This window comes from Arachis ipaensis, chromosome B03, assembly GCF_000816755.2.
Source record: "Arachis ipaensis cultivar K30076 chromosome B03, Araip1.1, whole genome shotgun sequence".
NCBI classification, from domain to species: Eukaryota; Viridiplantae; Streptophyta; class Magnoliopsida; order Fabales; family Fabaceae; genus Arachis; species Arachis ipaensis.
Window position 1 is genome coordinate 132,665,059 of NC_029787.2, and position 13,487 is coordinate 132,678,545.

Here is a 13,487-nt window from a genome sequence, read left to right on the forward strand (position 1 = left end):
AACAAAAGGGTCCATTTTGTTTGATTTAAAATCCAAAGAAATTTTTATATCAAGAAACACTGAATTTTATGAACACTATTTCCCATTCAAACAAATACCAAGCACTGATTTTTCTATAGATCAGCCTTCAATTGAATCATCCAATTTTGACCCTTTTGCATTCTTTTATAATAACTCTGCACATACTTCTTCATATGAGCATACTCATGGCATAATTGCACCTCACACCATACACACTACACCTGATTTATCTGCCACTTCTACATCACCTATGGCATCTCTTCATGATATAACAGATTCTGCATCACCCGCCACCTTAGAATCAGCATCTGCATTGGCACCATTGGAACATTCATCCATTCATATTGAGTCACAATCTGCTGCACCAGTTTTGAGAAGGTCTGAACGAGAAAGAAAAACACCCTCTTATCTTAAAGATTTTCATTGTTTCCATATTTCATCACATAGAGATCCAATCAATGCGGCCCAATTACCTTCAACATGTAAGTATCCCCTTTCTCACCATTTGTCATATTCATTGTTTACTCCCAAGCACCAGGCCTTCACTTTTGCTCTCATAAATAACTCGGACCCCAAACACTATTCTGAGGGTGTTATGCATGATTGTTGGAGGAAGGCTATTGAGGCAGAACTCACTGCTCTTGAGCAAAACAAAACCTGGATCATCACTTCTCTTCCTCCTGGAAAGAATGCAGTTGGTTGTAAGTGGATTTTTCGCACAAAATTCAACCCAGATGGCACTATCGAGAGGCATAAGGCACGTCTTGTTGCCCAAAGTTTCACTCAAATTCCTGGAGTCGATTATATTGACACCTTTAGTCCCGTTGTGAAAATGAGCACTGTGCGTGTTCTTCTTACCGTTGCAGCAGCAAAGAATTGGCATCTTCATCAACTTGATGTGAATACAGCTTTTCTCCATGGAGACCTACATGAGGACGTTTATATGAAACTTCCAAAGGGGTTGCAGTGTTCCGATCCAAACTTAGTCTGCAAGTTGACAAAATCTTTGTACGGTTTGAAACAAGCTAGTCGCCAATGGAACATCAAGTTGTCTGCTGCACTTGCTGATCTGGGGTTTACTCCATCTGAAAATGATCACTCGCTTTTTACCAAATTCACAGGTACAACTTTTACAGCTATTCTTGTTTATGTTGATGATCTTGTGTTAGCTGGAGATGATTTGAGTGAAATTCAAGCTGTCAAAATGTTTTTGGATGATAAGTTCAAAATTAAAGACCTTGGCCTTCTTAAGTTCTTTATTGGGATGGAGGTAGCACGAAGCAATGCTAGTATTGCACTGTATCAAAGAAAGTATGCATTGGATTTGATCACAGACTGCGGTTTGCTTGGTGCAAAACCAGCATCTACTCCTATGGAGTACACTACTTCTCTGTCTAAGGCTTCAGGCTCCCCTCTTCCTGATGCAACCATCTATCGTAGATTGGTGGGCAGACTTCTGTACCTTACTAACACAAGACCAGATCTCAGCTACTCTGTTGGATGCCTATCTCAGTTCATGGATTCACCAACTGACGCCCACTTGAAGGCTGCCTATAGGATCATCCGGTATCTAAAACAATCACCAGCAACTGGCTTATTTTTCTCTGTCAATAATTCTTTCACATCTGGTTACACTGATTCTGATTGGGGGGTAAAGACACCCGAAAATCCATCAGTGGTGATTGTTTCTTCCTTGACCAAACTCTTATTTCTTGGAAGAGTAAGAAGCAGGCTACAGTTTCAAGGTCGTCCTCAGAAGCAGAATATCGCGCCCTTGCTAATGGCACTTGTGAACTCGTTTGGTTACTCAAACTACTAAAGGAATTCAACATTCTTCCTCCTCTTCCGGTTGATATCTTCTGTGATAATAAATCTGCTATCTATATTGCTTCAAATCCTGTCTTTCATGAAAGAACCAAGCATGTTAAGGTTGATTGTCATGTGGCTCGAAACAAGTTTAAAGAAGGGGTTTCTAATCTTAGGCACGTTGTCTCTAGTGAACAACCGGCTGATCTATTCACTAAATCCCTTCCTCCAGGTCTCATTTGCTTTCCAAACTGGGATTACTTGATTTGCACAAACCACGTAATACCAGCTTGCGGGGGATGTAACATAATAGAGTTTGTTTTTTGTATAGCTGTCAAGTTGGTTAGTTTGTTAGACATAATTATAGCACTATTAGTTAGTAATTTATTTTTCTCTTTTGCTATATATATATATTGTAATTGGTACTCAGTACTCCGTGGTGGTTCTTTTAATCAATTATTCTCTCTTTTCACTTCTTTTCAATTCTTCTCCCTTTACTTTAAATTTCAATGACCTGAGAGTACATCACCAACCTTCTTCTTTTTTTATAATTATTTTTATAATTCACTTGAATTTTAAGTTTGGTATCATTTTACAAAAAATTGTACACATAGATATTAAAACACAAAATAATAAATTGACATGGACATATATAAACACCCTAGACTTATGTATTCAATCTATTGCAAGAGTATTGTGTCGTATCCGACACTATCTGCGATGGACATAGATACATCAAAGTTTTAGACGTGTTCGTGTTTCCTAAAAAAAAAAACATCACGTGAAAAATTAAATGAAAAATGTTAAAAAGTAGTTTATGTCATGAGTGTATTAATATAGGAAAGTGGATTGAGTATTTTTACCATGGTAATCATACTTAATAATAGTCACCAAAAAAAATACTTAATAACAAAATTTTTGAATTTGACTTAAAAAAATTAGAAGAAAAATTAAAAACACCAACAAAAAATAATTATATAAGTGAATTTACATTATAATATAAAATGAGATTAATATAGAATAAAGCATGCAGACTTGCACTTATTTTTTATGTAGCAAACTAATTGACCTTTATTCCTTTAATTACTTTGAGCTAATAATCTTGAAAGATGACTTTATATTTATGTTAAAGATGGCCAATGCTTGAGTGCAATTCTTATTTTCAAATTTTAATTAAAGGCTCCACCGGTCCACCCAGCTTTATTTGTAGTGCATGTGTGTCTTTCGTTCTGCACTACTCAAGAGTTCCATTAGGTACATGAGGGAGCTAAATAAAATATTAGAAAAGACCAAAAATATTTATACAATAAAATAAAATTAAAATAAAATTTTAAAAGAAGTTAAACTAAAATTTATATATAATTTACATGTAAAAAATTAAAATTAGAGAAAATTATTGCCTTCCTTTTTTATCATCTGGCTCTGTCCTAATTAGGTAGTGAAAATAATGTTTATTAAAAGTATTTAACATCAAATATTTTGTTTTATTATAGTTTACCAAACTTTTATTGACTAATAAAAAATATTATAGGATGATCAAAATTTATTAAATTTAACCATTAATTAATTATTAATATTTAAAGTATAGAATAAAATATATTATTAAATTAATAGACTAAAAGAATTAAACTAAAAAATTAAATTAATAATTCAAAATAATAAATTTTTATGGGCGATAGGATTTCTGTTGACTAAAATGAGATTTGGAAGCGAGAGCAATTTTCTTGAGACATAAAAAATGGGATCTTTGATTAACTCTTCCACACATATATGATATAACTCTCCAATAATGTAACCTTATCAAAACAATAATTACGGGTAATATAAGATCCACTAACTAAGATATGTTTAAGGCGACTAACCATTCAAACAAAAGTTTGACTAAAGTGATACAGTAGTGGAGAAGGCATTAAGAGAAGTTAGTAATAAGAAGCTTTGGTAGCTTAGCTTGTAGTTCGAATTTTTAAAGAATAAGGTCCAGTTTGAGTAAATAATTTAAATAAGTTCTTTTGGAAAAAGAGCTTAAAGTATAATGATTTTTATTAATAGTAGCTTATAAATAAGTTATTTTGTGTTTGGATTTTTAGTTATAAAAGTACTTATTTTAAAGTTATAGTGTTTGGATAAATAATTCAAAAAATAAATTTTTTTTTTTACAAAAGAGGATGAATATTAAAATAACGATGATAACAAATATTTTCCAATATTGAATGTTGATTTTACCTAATCTAATCACTAATATTGTGCATGATATGGTAGGTAAAAATAAAAAATAACTATAAAATGTGTCAATGTATATTTTGTTGCTGTTTTTTATTTTACTCCTATTAGAACTCCCTTCTCCTTTATTGAGGTCAAGAACTTGCTATAATTAACTATGAAAATAATAGCAATCTATAAAATCACATGTGAAAAAAATAAAATTAAAACTAAAATTTCATACCACAGTTAAATACAAATTTAATAATAAAAAATAGAGTGATAAAATAGTAAAAAAATACTTAGAAGGAATATATGCAGTAGGTTGTTCTTCAGATGCAATATTGTTTGAAAATGAAAATGGTGGTAGAGGAGCAATACTTTCATCAGATGAATCATTACGTGAAAATGATGGTGAGGTTTGGAACATTGCATGAGAATGATGGTAGAATGATGGTGGAAGGTCAATGCTTCTAGCAGACCTTGAGTGAAAATGGTGGTGAAGAGTCAATATTTTTCACAGAGTAGATTTTTTTGTTTTGAAATTAATTTAAAAAAAAAAGTGGTAGAATGACTTATCAAAAAGCCGAGAAGTCATATATTTCTACTTTTTCAAAAAGCTATAAATTAACTTTTCGGGAAGTTAAAAGCTTTTTTTAAGATGATGCCAAATACACAAATTATGACTTTTCATAATCCAAAAGTCACAAAAAGTAGCTTCTGCTACTTCCCAAACGGACTCTAAGTAGGTTGTTAATTAACTTTTTTATTCTTAAAGTTATACAATTTAAACTTTTAATGTATTATATGCATTTAAATTTCATTATCACCTTTATTATAATCGATTTGCACATTTTTAATAACTTTAAAAAAATTTATAGTACTCTTAATTAGCATCTATAGAATACATATTAGTAAAATCTAATTATTTTAAACTAAACTATATTTAAAATCTAGGTTGATAGAGTAAAATAATTAGATTTTACTAACTCAGAATTAAGATAAACTCCTTTTTATTTTTCGTGGACTTAATTTGAAAAGTGCGAGAATGAAAAATAAGTTGAGGACAATAAATTAACGGTGAAAACTCAGGTGTAGTCAACTTTACATAAAATTAATAGTTAAAAATTATTAAATAATTTAATTAATTTGACTAAATTTTTTTAACAACTCTCAATTATCAATTTCACGTGAAGTTGATTCCACTTTAATTTCCACCTAAATTAATACTATATTCAAAGAAGTTAATGCTATCCACCGAAACAAGCAAGAAAGACATTTCAAGAGAAAAACAGAGAAGTAAGCAAGGTAGAAGATTGACCAATAAAAAAAAGGAAGTAAGATTCATGATTGAAGTAGTAGAAAGTTATTGGAGCCACTATATAGTCTTGTCTTGTGATTGATGGAATTTTTGTTTTCATCATAAGCTATTCGGAATTTTTTTTTTGGGTGAATGATAAGGTACTATCACCATTAGCTAGATTATTCACTAAAGTTATTTAAGAACAATTGTATTTAGTTAGAATTCAATTACTATTCTGTGCTTATATATATACTATCAGCTAGAGTTTGAATCAATACAACTAATTTATTTTTTTCCCAATTCTTTGTTCTCTCTCATTTTTTAACATGATATCAGAAGATATTTCTTTTTATAACATTCTTTCGCAAACTTCATTCTCTTCTGAAATATTTCTCTTCTCATAAACTCACGCAACAGAATTTGATGAGAGTTTGATTACTTCACCAATTTGCGATTATTTACAGTGAAAGCAAGAAGCTCCGATCAACGAGTTTAGAAAAGACATTTTGAATCTTATTACCCCAAGATTCATTGATCCTAAAATGGCGGATCCATTTGCACTCTCCATGGCAGATCAACCGGATTTGATCCTCGTCACTCAGTAACTCACTGAGAAAAACTACCACTTTTTGAGTCGCGCTATGAAGAAAGCCCTAAACGCCAAGAGAAAGCTTGGATTTATCAGCGGCACAATTTCAAGTTTAGATCCAACTGCAAATCTTTATCAATTTGAAAATTGGCAATGTGTCAATGATGTAGTGAACACTTGGATCATCAATTCAGTTTCAAAGAAAATTGCAACCTTACTCGTTTATGCAGATTCGACTGAGGAACTTTAGCATGTTCTCAAAGAAAGGTTCGAGCATGGCAATAGACCTAGAATTTTTGAGATAAAGAGAGAACTCATGAACCTAAAGTAAGATGCTATGACTGTGTCTCAGTACATTACCAGGATCAAAATGTTGTTAGAAGAGCTCAGTTCCTATCGTTCAGTGCCGTGTAACTGCGATGATGCCCGCTCAATGCAAGACTTTCTTCAATCTGAATATGTACACTGTTTTTTCATGGGTCTTGATGAATTTTTTGCACAAATTTGTGCTCAAATTCTACTTATAAAACTCCTACCAGCCATCAACAAAGCTCTCTCATAGTTCAAGAAAAGAGGCACAGGTCAATTGGCACTAGCTCCTCCTCAAATCAGGTAGCATTCTCGGCAAGGAATAATCAACCTCAACAACAATTCCATGGATGAGGCAAGGGGCAACAGAAGAAGGACAGGCCTATGTGCTCCCACTGTGGATTGCTTGGCCACACAGTGAAAAAATGCTACAAGATCCATGGCTTTCTTCCTGGTTATGGCAGAGGACGTAGAACCAAACCATCAGTTCATCATGTTGCAGCCTCAAAGGCAAAGTTCACACTAAGCTTAGACCAGAACCAGATACAACAACTGATTGCGTTACTCAATAATCAGCAGATTTTAGATTTGCCAGCAGCTAATTCTGCTGAAGTGGCTACACCTACAGGTATAGTCCTCAACTCATCACTTTCAAGAAATCAAATACCTCAAAATTGTTGGATCCTTGACAGTGGAGCGAAAATTCACATAGCATGTGACTTGAACCTCTTTTCCAATTTTCATACCTCTTAAAATTTTTCAATAATCTTCCCAAATAATTTTGTTTTCACAGCAAATTATGTAGGTACCATGATTATTAGTCCTGAAATCACATTGAACAATGTTTTATATGTACTTGAATTTTCTATTAATCTACTATCAATTTCTTCTTTTCTAAAAAACACACAAATCACAATCACATTTGGCCACAACTTCTTTGACATCCAGGACCCCAGTTTATTGAGAAAGATTGGGAAGGATGACTTAAGCAATGGAATTTACATCCTAAAACCTGAGCCACCTTCCAAGATCACTACACCAATTTCGGTTCCAATTACTGACATTGTTAAAGTCAATTTCTGTCAATTTGACCTTCGGTATTTTAGATTAGGCCATGCATCCAATAAGATCTTACAAAGTTTATCCCTGTTCAATAAACCTTCTTCCAATTATGTTTGTTCAATTTGTCCCTTGGCAAAATTCAAAAAGCTTCCTTTGAAGTCACATAACATGTATCCGAATGCATTTGATTTAGTTCATTGTGATGTTTGGAGACCTTACCATGTGCCAACATATATTGGTTACAAATATTTTCTGAGTATTGTTGATGACTAGACCAGATTTTGCTGGATTTATTTTTTGCATAACAAAAGTGAAGCTGCAGGTTACCTTATATAGTTTTATACATTAATTGAAACTCAATTTAATACCAAGACCAAGTGCATCAGATCGGACAATGCAAAAGAGTTGGCTATTACTGATTTCTTGCATGAAAAAGGGAGTCCTTCACTAGTTCTCCTGCTCATACAGGCCTCAGCAGAATGCAGTGATTGAAAGAAAGCACCAGCACATCCTCAATGTAGCCAGATCACTCTATTTTCAATCCAAAGTCCCTATTTGGTTGTGGGGAGAGTGTGTCAACACGGCATTGTTTTTGATAGGACACCATCAAAATTGCTCAAGTTCAAGTCACCATTTGAGATCTTGTTCAACAAACAACCAGCATATGAGAGGTTAAGAGTCTTTGGTTGCCTGGCATATGCAGCTACTAATTCTAATAGAAGACCAAAATTTAATGCTCGAGCTGACCCATTAGTGTTCATTGGCTACCCAATAGGTTATAAGGAATACAAACTGTACAATTTAAAATCAAAACAATTTTTCGTATCTAGAGATGTTGTTTTCCATAAATCCAGTCTTCCATTCACCAACAAACCAAACCCTAACCTTGATTCTAATCTATTCAATGACACAGTGCTACCAATACTTGCTTCGGAAACCACCCCTAATATCCAACCACTTCCAGAAAATATAGCTACCCAAACATTACCACCTCCGTGCCAAAAATAATGCCATACCTGGTCCTGAACCCCACCAACCTCTTAGAAGATCTACCAAACCCCATCAAACACCTCACTATCTTCGAGACTATGTCCATCACACCAATATTTCATATCCAATTTTAAACTACTTTAGACACCACAGACTTAACCAGGCTTATCAGGCCACCATTGCCAATGTGACCAAAATACCTGAACCACAATTCTATCGTCAGGCCGTGAGACATGAGCAATGGTGACATGCTATGACTAAAGAACTCACAACTTTAGAGATGAACAACACTTGGCAACTAGTTTCTCTACCATCCAACAAACACACTATCGACTGCAAATGGGTATAAAAGGCAAAATTGAAGGCTGATGGAACTCTTGATAGGTACATGGCCCGTTTGGTTGCAAAAGGCTACACACAACAGGCAGGGATCGATTTCAAAGAAACCTTCAATCCCGTGGCAAAGATCACCACAGTTAGGATTCTCTTGAGCATAGTAGTTGCCAAGAATTGGAATTTTCTGCAACTGGACATAAACAACGCTTTTCTAAATGGGAAATTATTTGAAGAAGTTTACATGGTAGTCCCGCTTGGACATCCACAGAGAAATCAGGATTTGGTGTGAAAATTAACCAAATCACTCTATGGTTTGAGGCAAGCCTCACGTCAATGGTTCAATAAATTCTGTACAACAGTAACCTATCATGGATTCACACAATGTAAAAGTGATTACTCTCTGTTTTTGTTTGGTAACGGTCCATCAACCATTTTTGTATTGGTCTATGTTGATGACATCATCATAGCTGGACCTGACAATGACAGCATCAAAAGAGTTGAAGCAAAACTGAAGGTAGTCTTCAAGCTCAAGGTGCTTGGTGACTTGAAGTTCTTCCTTGGTTTGGAGTTGGCAAAATCCAGCAAGAAAATTTTTTTGTCCCAATGTAAATACACCCTTTCACTACTAGAGGACACTGATTTCTTGGGTTGTAAGCCTGCTTCTCTCCCATAGATGCAAATTTAAAGCTTCGCACAGGTGAAGGGGAGACTTTGGCAGACCCATCTGCCTATCGTAGACTCATTGGCAGATTGATGTACCTAACAATCTCCTGACCGGATGTAGATTTTGTTGTCACCAAACTAGCATAGTTCATGTTTGATCCTCGTGTCCCCTATCTTAATGCAGTTCACCAAATCCTCATGTCCCCCATCCTCGTATCGCGTTTGGATTGGCATGCATACATGTGACTGCGGTCTCTTTCAGTCATTGCATTACCCATGTCGACACGCCCTGACGGCATGTGCAGCTGCGAGCATCAAGTGGGGGCATTTCGTCAATCCCTTGTGCAAGATGGCATATGTTTTCAACGTATATGAGATGGAGTTTCCGCCGATAAGATGTGGCCTCCATGGTACGGTGCACGCCTGAAGCCCAACCCGGCCATGCGATGGAAGGCAACGGGAAGGCCAATATCTACTCAGCTACGGAATGAGATGGATGCTGTTGAGTCGGCAGAGAAGAGATGTGGACTATGTCGAGGGGAGGAACACACGAAACGAGGGTGTCCCAACGCACAGCAGTCAGATTAATGACAACCGACAGCTTAGGATTTAGGGCTTTGCATTGCAAGGTTGTAAATTCTATGTATAATGAAACAATCTGTGTTTTTACTTATTATGTCTGTCTCTTATGTGTAATGAAACAATCAGTCATTTTATTTAGTGTATCCGTTATTCTTTAGTCTTGTTCTTTTAACATCTACTTAAAGCATTAACACTAGGCATGACTGATGAATAATCAACTTAAAACATTAACGTAAAAAGCATACATGATGTATCAACTGGCTAAGCATAACTGATGATCATAACATCTAGAGTCATACATGAATAATCAACTAAAAAGCATAACTGATGATCATAATATCTAGAGTCATACACGAATAATCAACTAAAAAAGCATAACTGATGATCGTAATACATAATCATAATGTACAATACATAAAAAAAGCTAATCCATACTAAACACTAATGCCGTCCACCTGCTGGATCCAAATGGTGTCCAGTCCCATATCCACAAGGACTAGAAACCCTCAGAGGACGGGCTGGACGAGGACAAAAACTTGGGTGGCTCGAAGAGATGTGGGCTATGCCTAGGAGAGGGACAACGAGACAGGGGTGTCCTAATGCACAGCAGTAAGATCAATGACGATCGACGGTTTAAGGTTTAGGGCTTTGCATTGCAAGGTTGTAAATTCTATGTATAATGAAACAATCTGTGTTTTTACTTATTATGTCTGTCTCTTATGTGTAATGAAACAATCAGTCATTTTATTTAGTGTATCCGTTATTCTTTAGTCTTGTTCTTTTAACATCTACTTAAAGCATTAACACTAGGCATGACTGATGAATAATCAACTTAAAACATTAACGTAAAAAGCATACATGATGTATCAACTGGCTAAGCATAACTGATGATCATAACATCTAGAGTCATACATGAATAATCAACTAAAAAGCATAACTGATGATCATAATATCTAGAGTCATACACGAATAATCAACTAAAAAAGCATAACTGATGATCGTAATACATAATCATAATGTACAATACATAAAAAAAGCTAATCCATACTAAACACTAACATCATCCGCCTGCTGGATTCAAATGGTGTCCAGTCCCACATTCACGAGGACGAGAGACCTTCGGAGGACGGGCTGGACAAGGACGAAAACCTGGGTGGCTCGCAATAGGGGGTGTCCGCTGTGGTGGTGGTGGTGGAGGAGCTGGTCCATGCACAGGTGAAGGTGGAGGATGTGGTCCATGCACGGGTGGCGGCGGAGGAGGTGGTAGCTAGACTGATCTCGACAAAGGTGGCTGTGGTGGTGGAGGTGGAGTCTGGTAATACGATGATGGCGCATATCCATACTGGTGGTGGCTTGGCGGTGGAGTATGATAATATGATGATGGTGCTGACCCATATTGAACGGATACACTGCTCGATGACCCTGGTATGTCAATATGGTCTCTCTGCTGTCGATAATGACCTGCAAACTCATCCATCGCATCCCCAGTCACACCGAAAATTTGGAACATGTCATCGATGTTTATCTTAACATCTGAGCCAATGTCGAACTGGGCATGGTCCCAGGAGGTGTCATCAGCCAGGTGGTGACTGGGGATGGAGGTACCCAGGATAAGAGTCCTGACCATGTCGGCCTCATGCTCAACACAGAATGCGTCGGATGGACTCTGACGAGATCGTATCCCGCTGGACTAAAACACAGGAACCTATAGTAGATCCACGAGACAAGAAGTGGCATACAGCCTGCAATGTCAATCACATCACGCCTTGCCGCGGTGCACAATGAGTGATATGTATGACAGAGCAGTGCAGACCCCATGACAACTAGTTGCAACGGTCAAAATCCTCTAACAGTGGCAACCATCTCAAAGGGACAAGTATAGCAGACTTGTCCGTAAACAGAAACCCCCAATGAGCATCATCAAGTAGCACTGGGCGTACTGACGAAATGTATCCAGAGCTGCACCTTCTGGAATGTGTGCAACCCTATCCTTCAGCTAGGTCATCCTCACCCTGAAAACCTACTTCGCTCCTTCCGGCTGTGGTGGCGTCGTGGTGCCAAGTAAATCCTCAACCCACTCCCACGTGTGGTGTCCATGCCATCGTTGGAAGTCTCTGGTGCAACCCCCGATCGGTTTTCCACCAGTGCGCAAACCAATGTGGTAGGCAACATCTTGGAGTGTAATGCTGACCTCACTCTATGGAAGGTGGAACGTGTGAGTCTCGGACCTCCACTACTCGACAAATACAGAGAAAAAAAAAATATCAAATATGAAATTCCTGAACTCTATTGCATGCCCAAATCCAGCCTCTCTTATATAAGGCAACAGGATATCCGGTGAGGAGAGACCCAAGGTCACACGGCGTGACAACGGTAACCGTGGTCTCTGAATTCCCATAACATTTACTCTCGCATATTAATCTCGTCTAAACCGTTAATTGTTGCTACAGATTACTAAAAATTATAAACCACCTAAATAAACAATTATATTAAATGTAACAGATACCTATTAATTAGACTAACATGTTAATTGAGAATTACTTATTTTATTTATTTAACTTAACTCACAATTCTTTATCTATTTTATTTATTTAACTTAAGTAACAATTACTTGCAATCAATTATGCACATTATAAAATCATATTAGGTATACCAATAAAACTAATATAGATCTTTTAACTTAATTTACTCACCATGCCTACCCCATTAAATAAGTTATTAAACACTAAACATCTAAACTTATTATTCACTAAAAATAAAATAAGAAAAAATCACTAACCTTAAAGTCTAAAGCTCCAACTAAATACCAAGTAGCATTTAGTCTGTTGATGTCTCCTTCGCGGACATCTTCTCGAGAGGTCATACTTTCTGAAGGAACTCGAACTAAAGCGTTGAGAACGTCACAAAAACTTAAAAAATGAAGGTTATTCACAGCAATCTCAGATGTTGTGGCATTATATAAGCATGCGAGTGTATCTTAAACGCTGAGATCCCAATCACGGCACATGTACATATTTCAGGTGCTGAGACTCCATTCGCTTTTTGCCCATATCTCGGGTGTTCAGTACCCGATCTCTGTCCTAATACATATCCTGGGTGCACCCAAAATATGACTTGGCGTCACCCAGTTGGGATCTCAAACGCTGAGATATGTTCGTTTTTGGGTTATACCCTCAACATCCAAAATATGACTTGGCGTCACCCAGTTGGGATCTCAAACGCCGAGATATGTTCGTTTTTGGGTTATACCCTCAGCATCCGAGATATGTCTCGTAATACAATTTTGTAAATACCTCACCATTTATGTATTTTCGTAAATAAAATATTTATTTTATTTAAATAAAAAAATCCCTTATTTTCTCTCAACATGGCGGACAAATTAAAATGGGACTGCAACTAATTCATCTTTTCCTCTTACATTGTAAGTTGTAACTTCGAGATCGAGAATGCTTCTAGTAAAATGAGTGAGCTACATTGTTAAACTTAAGTGGGCTGGGCAAATCTAAAATTTGTTGAGTTTTAAAAGGCAAGAATATCTCATCTCCTTCATGCTTCATTAGATCTTGGCAGTAGTTGTTGGGAAAAGGACCATTATAGAGCTCCATACCTTGAAATCACTTTGGTTTG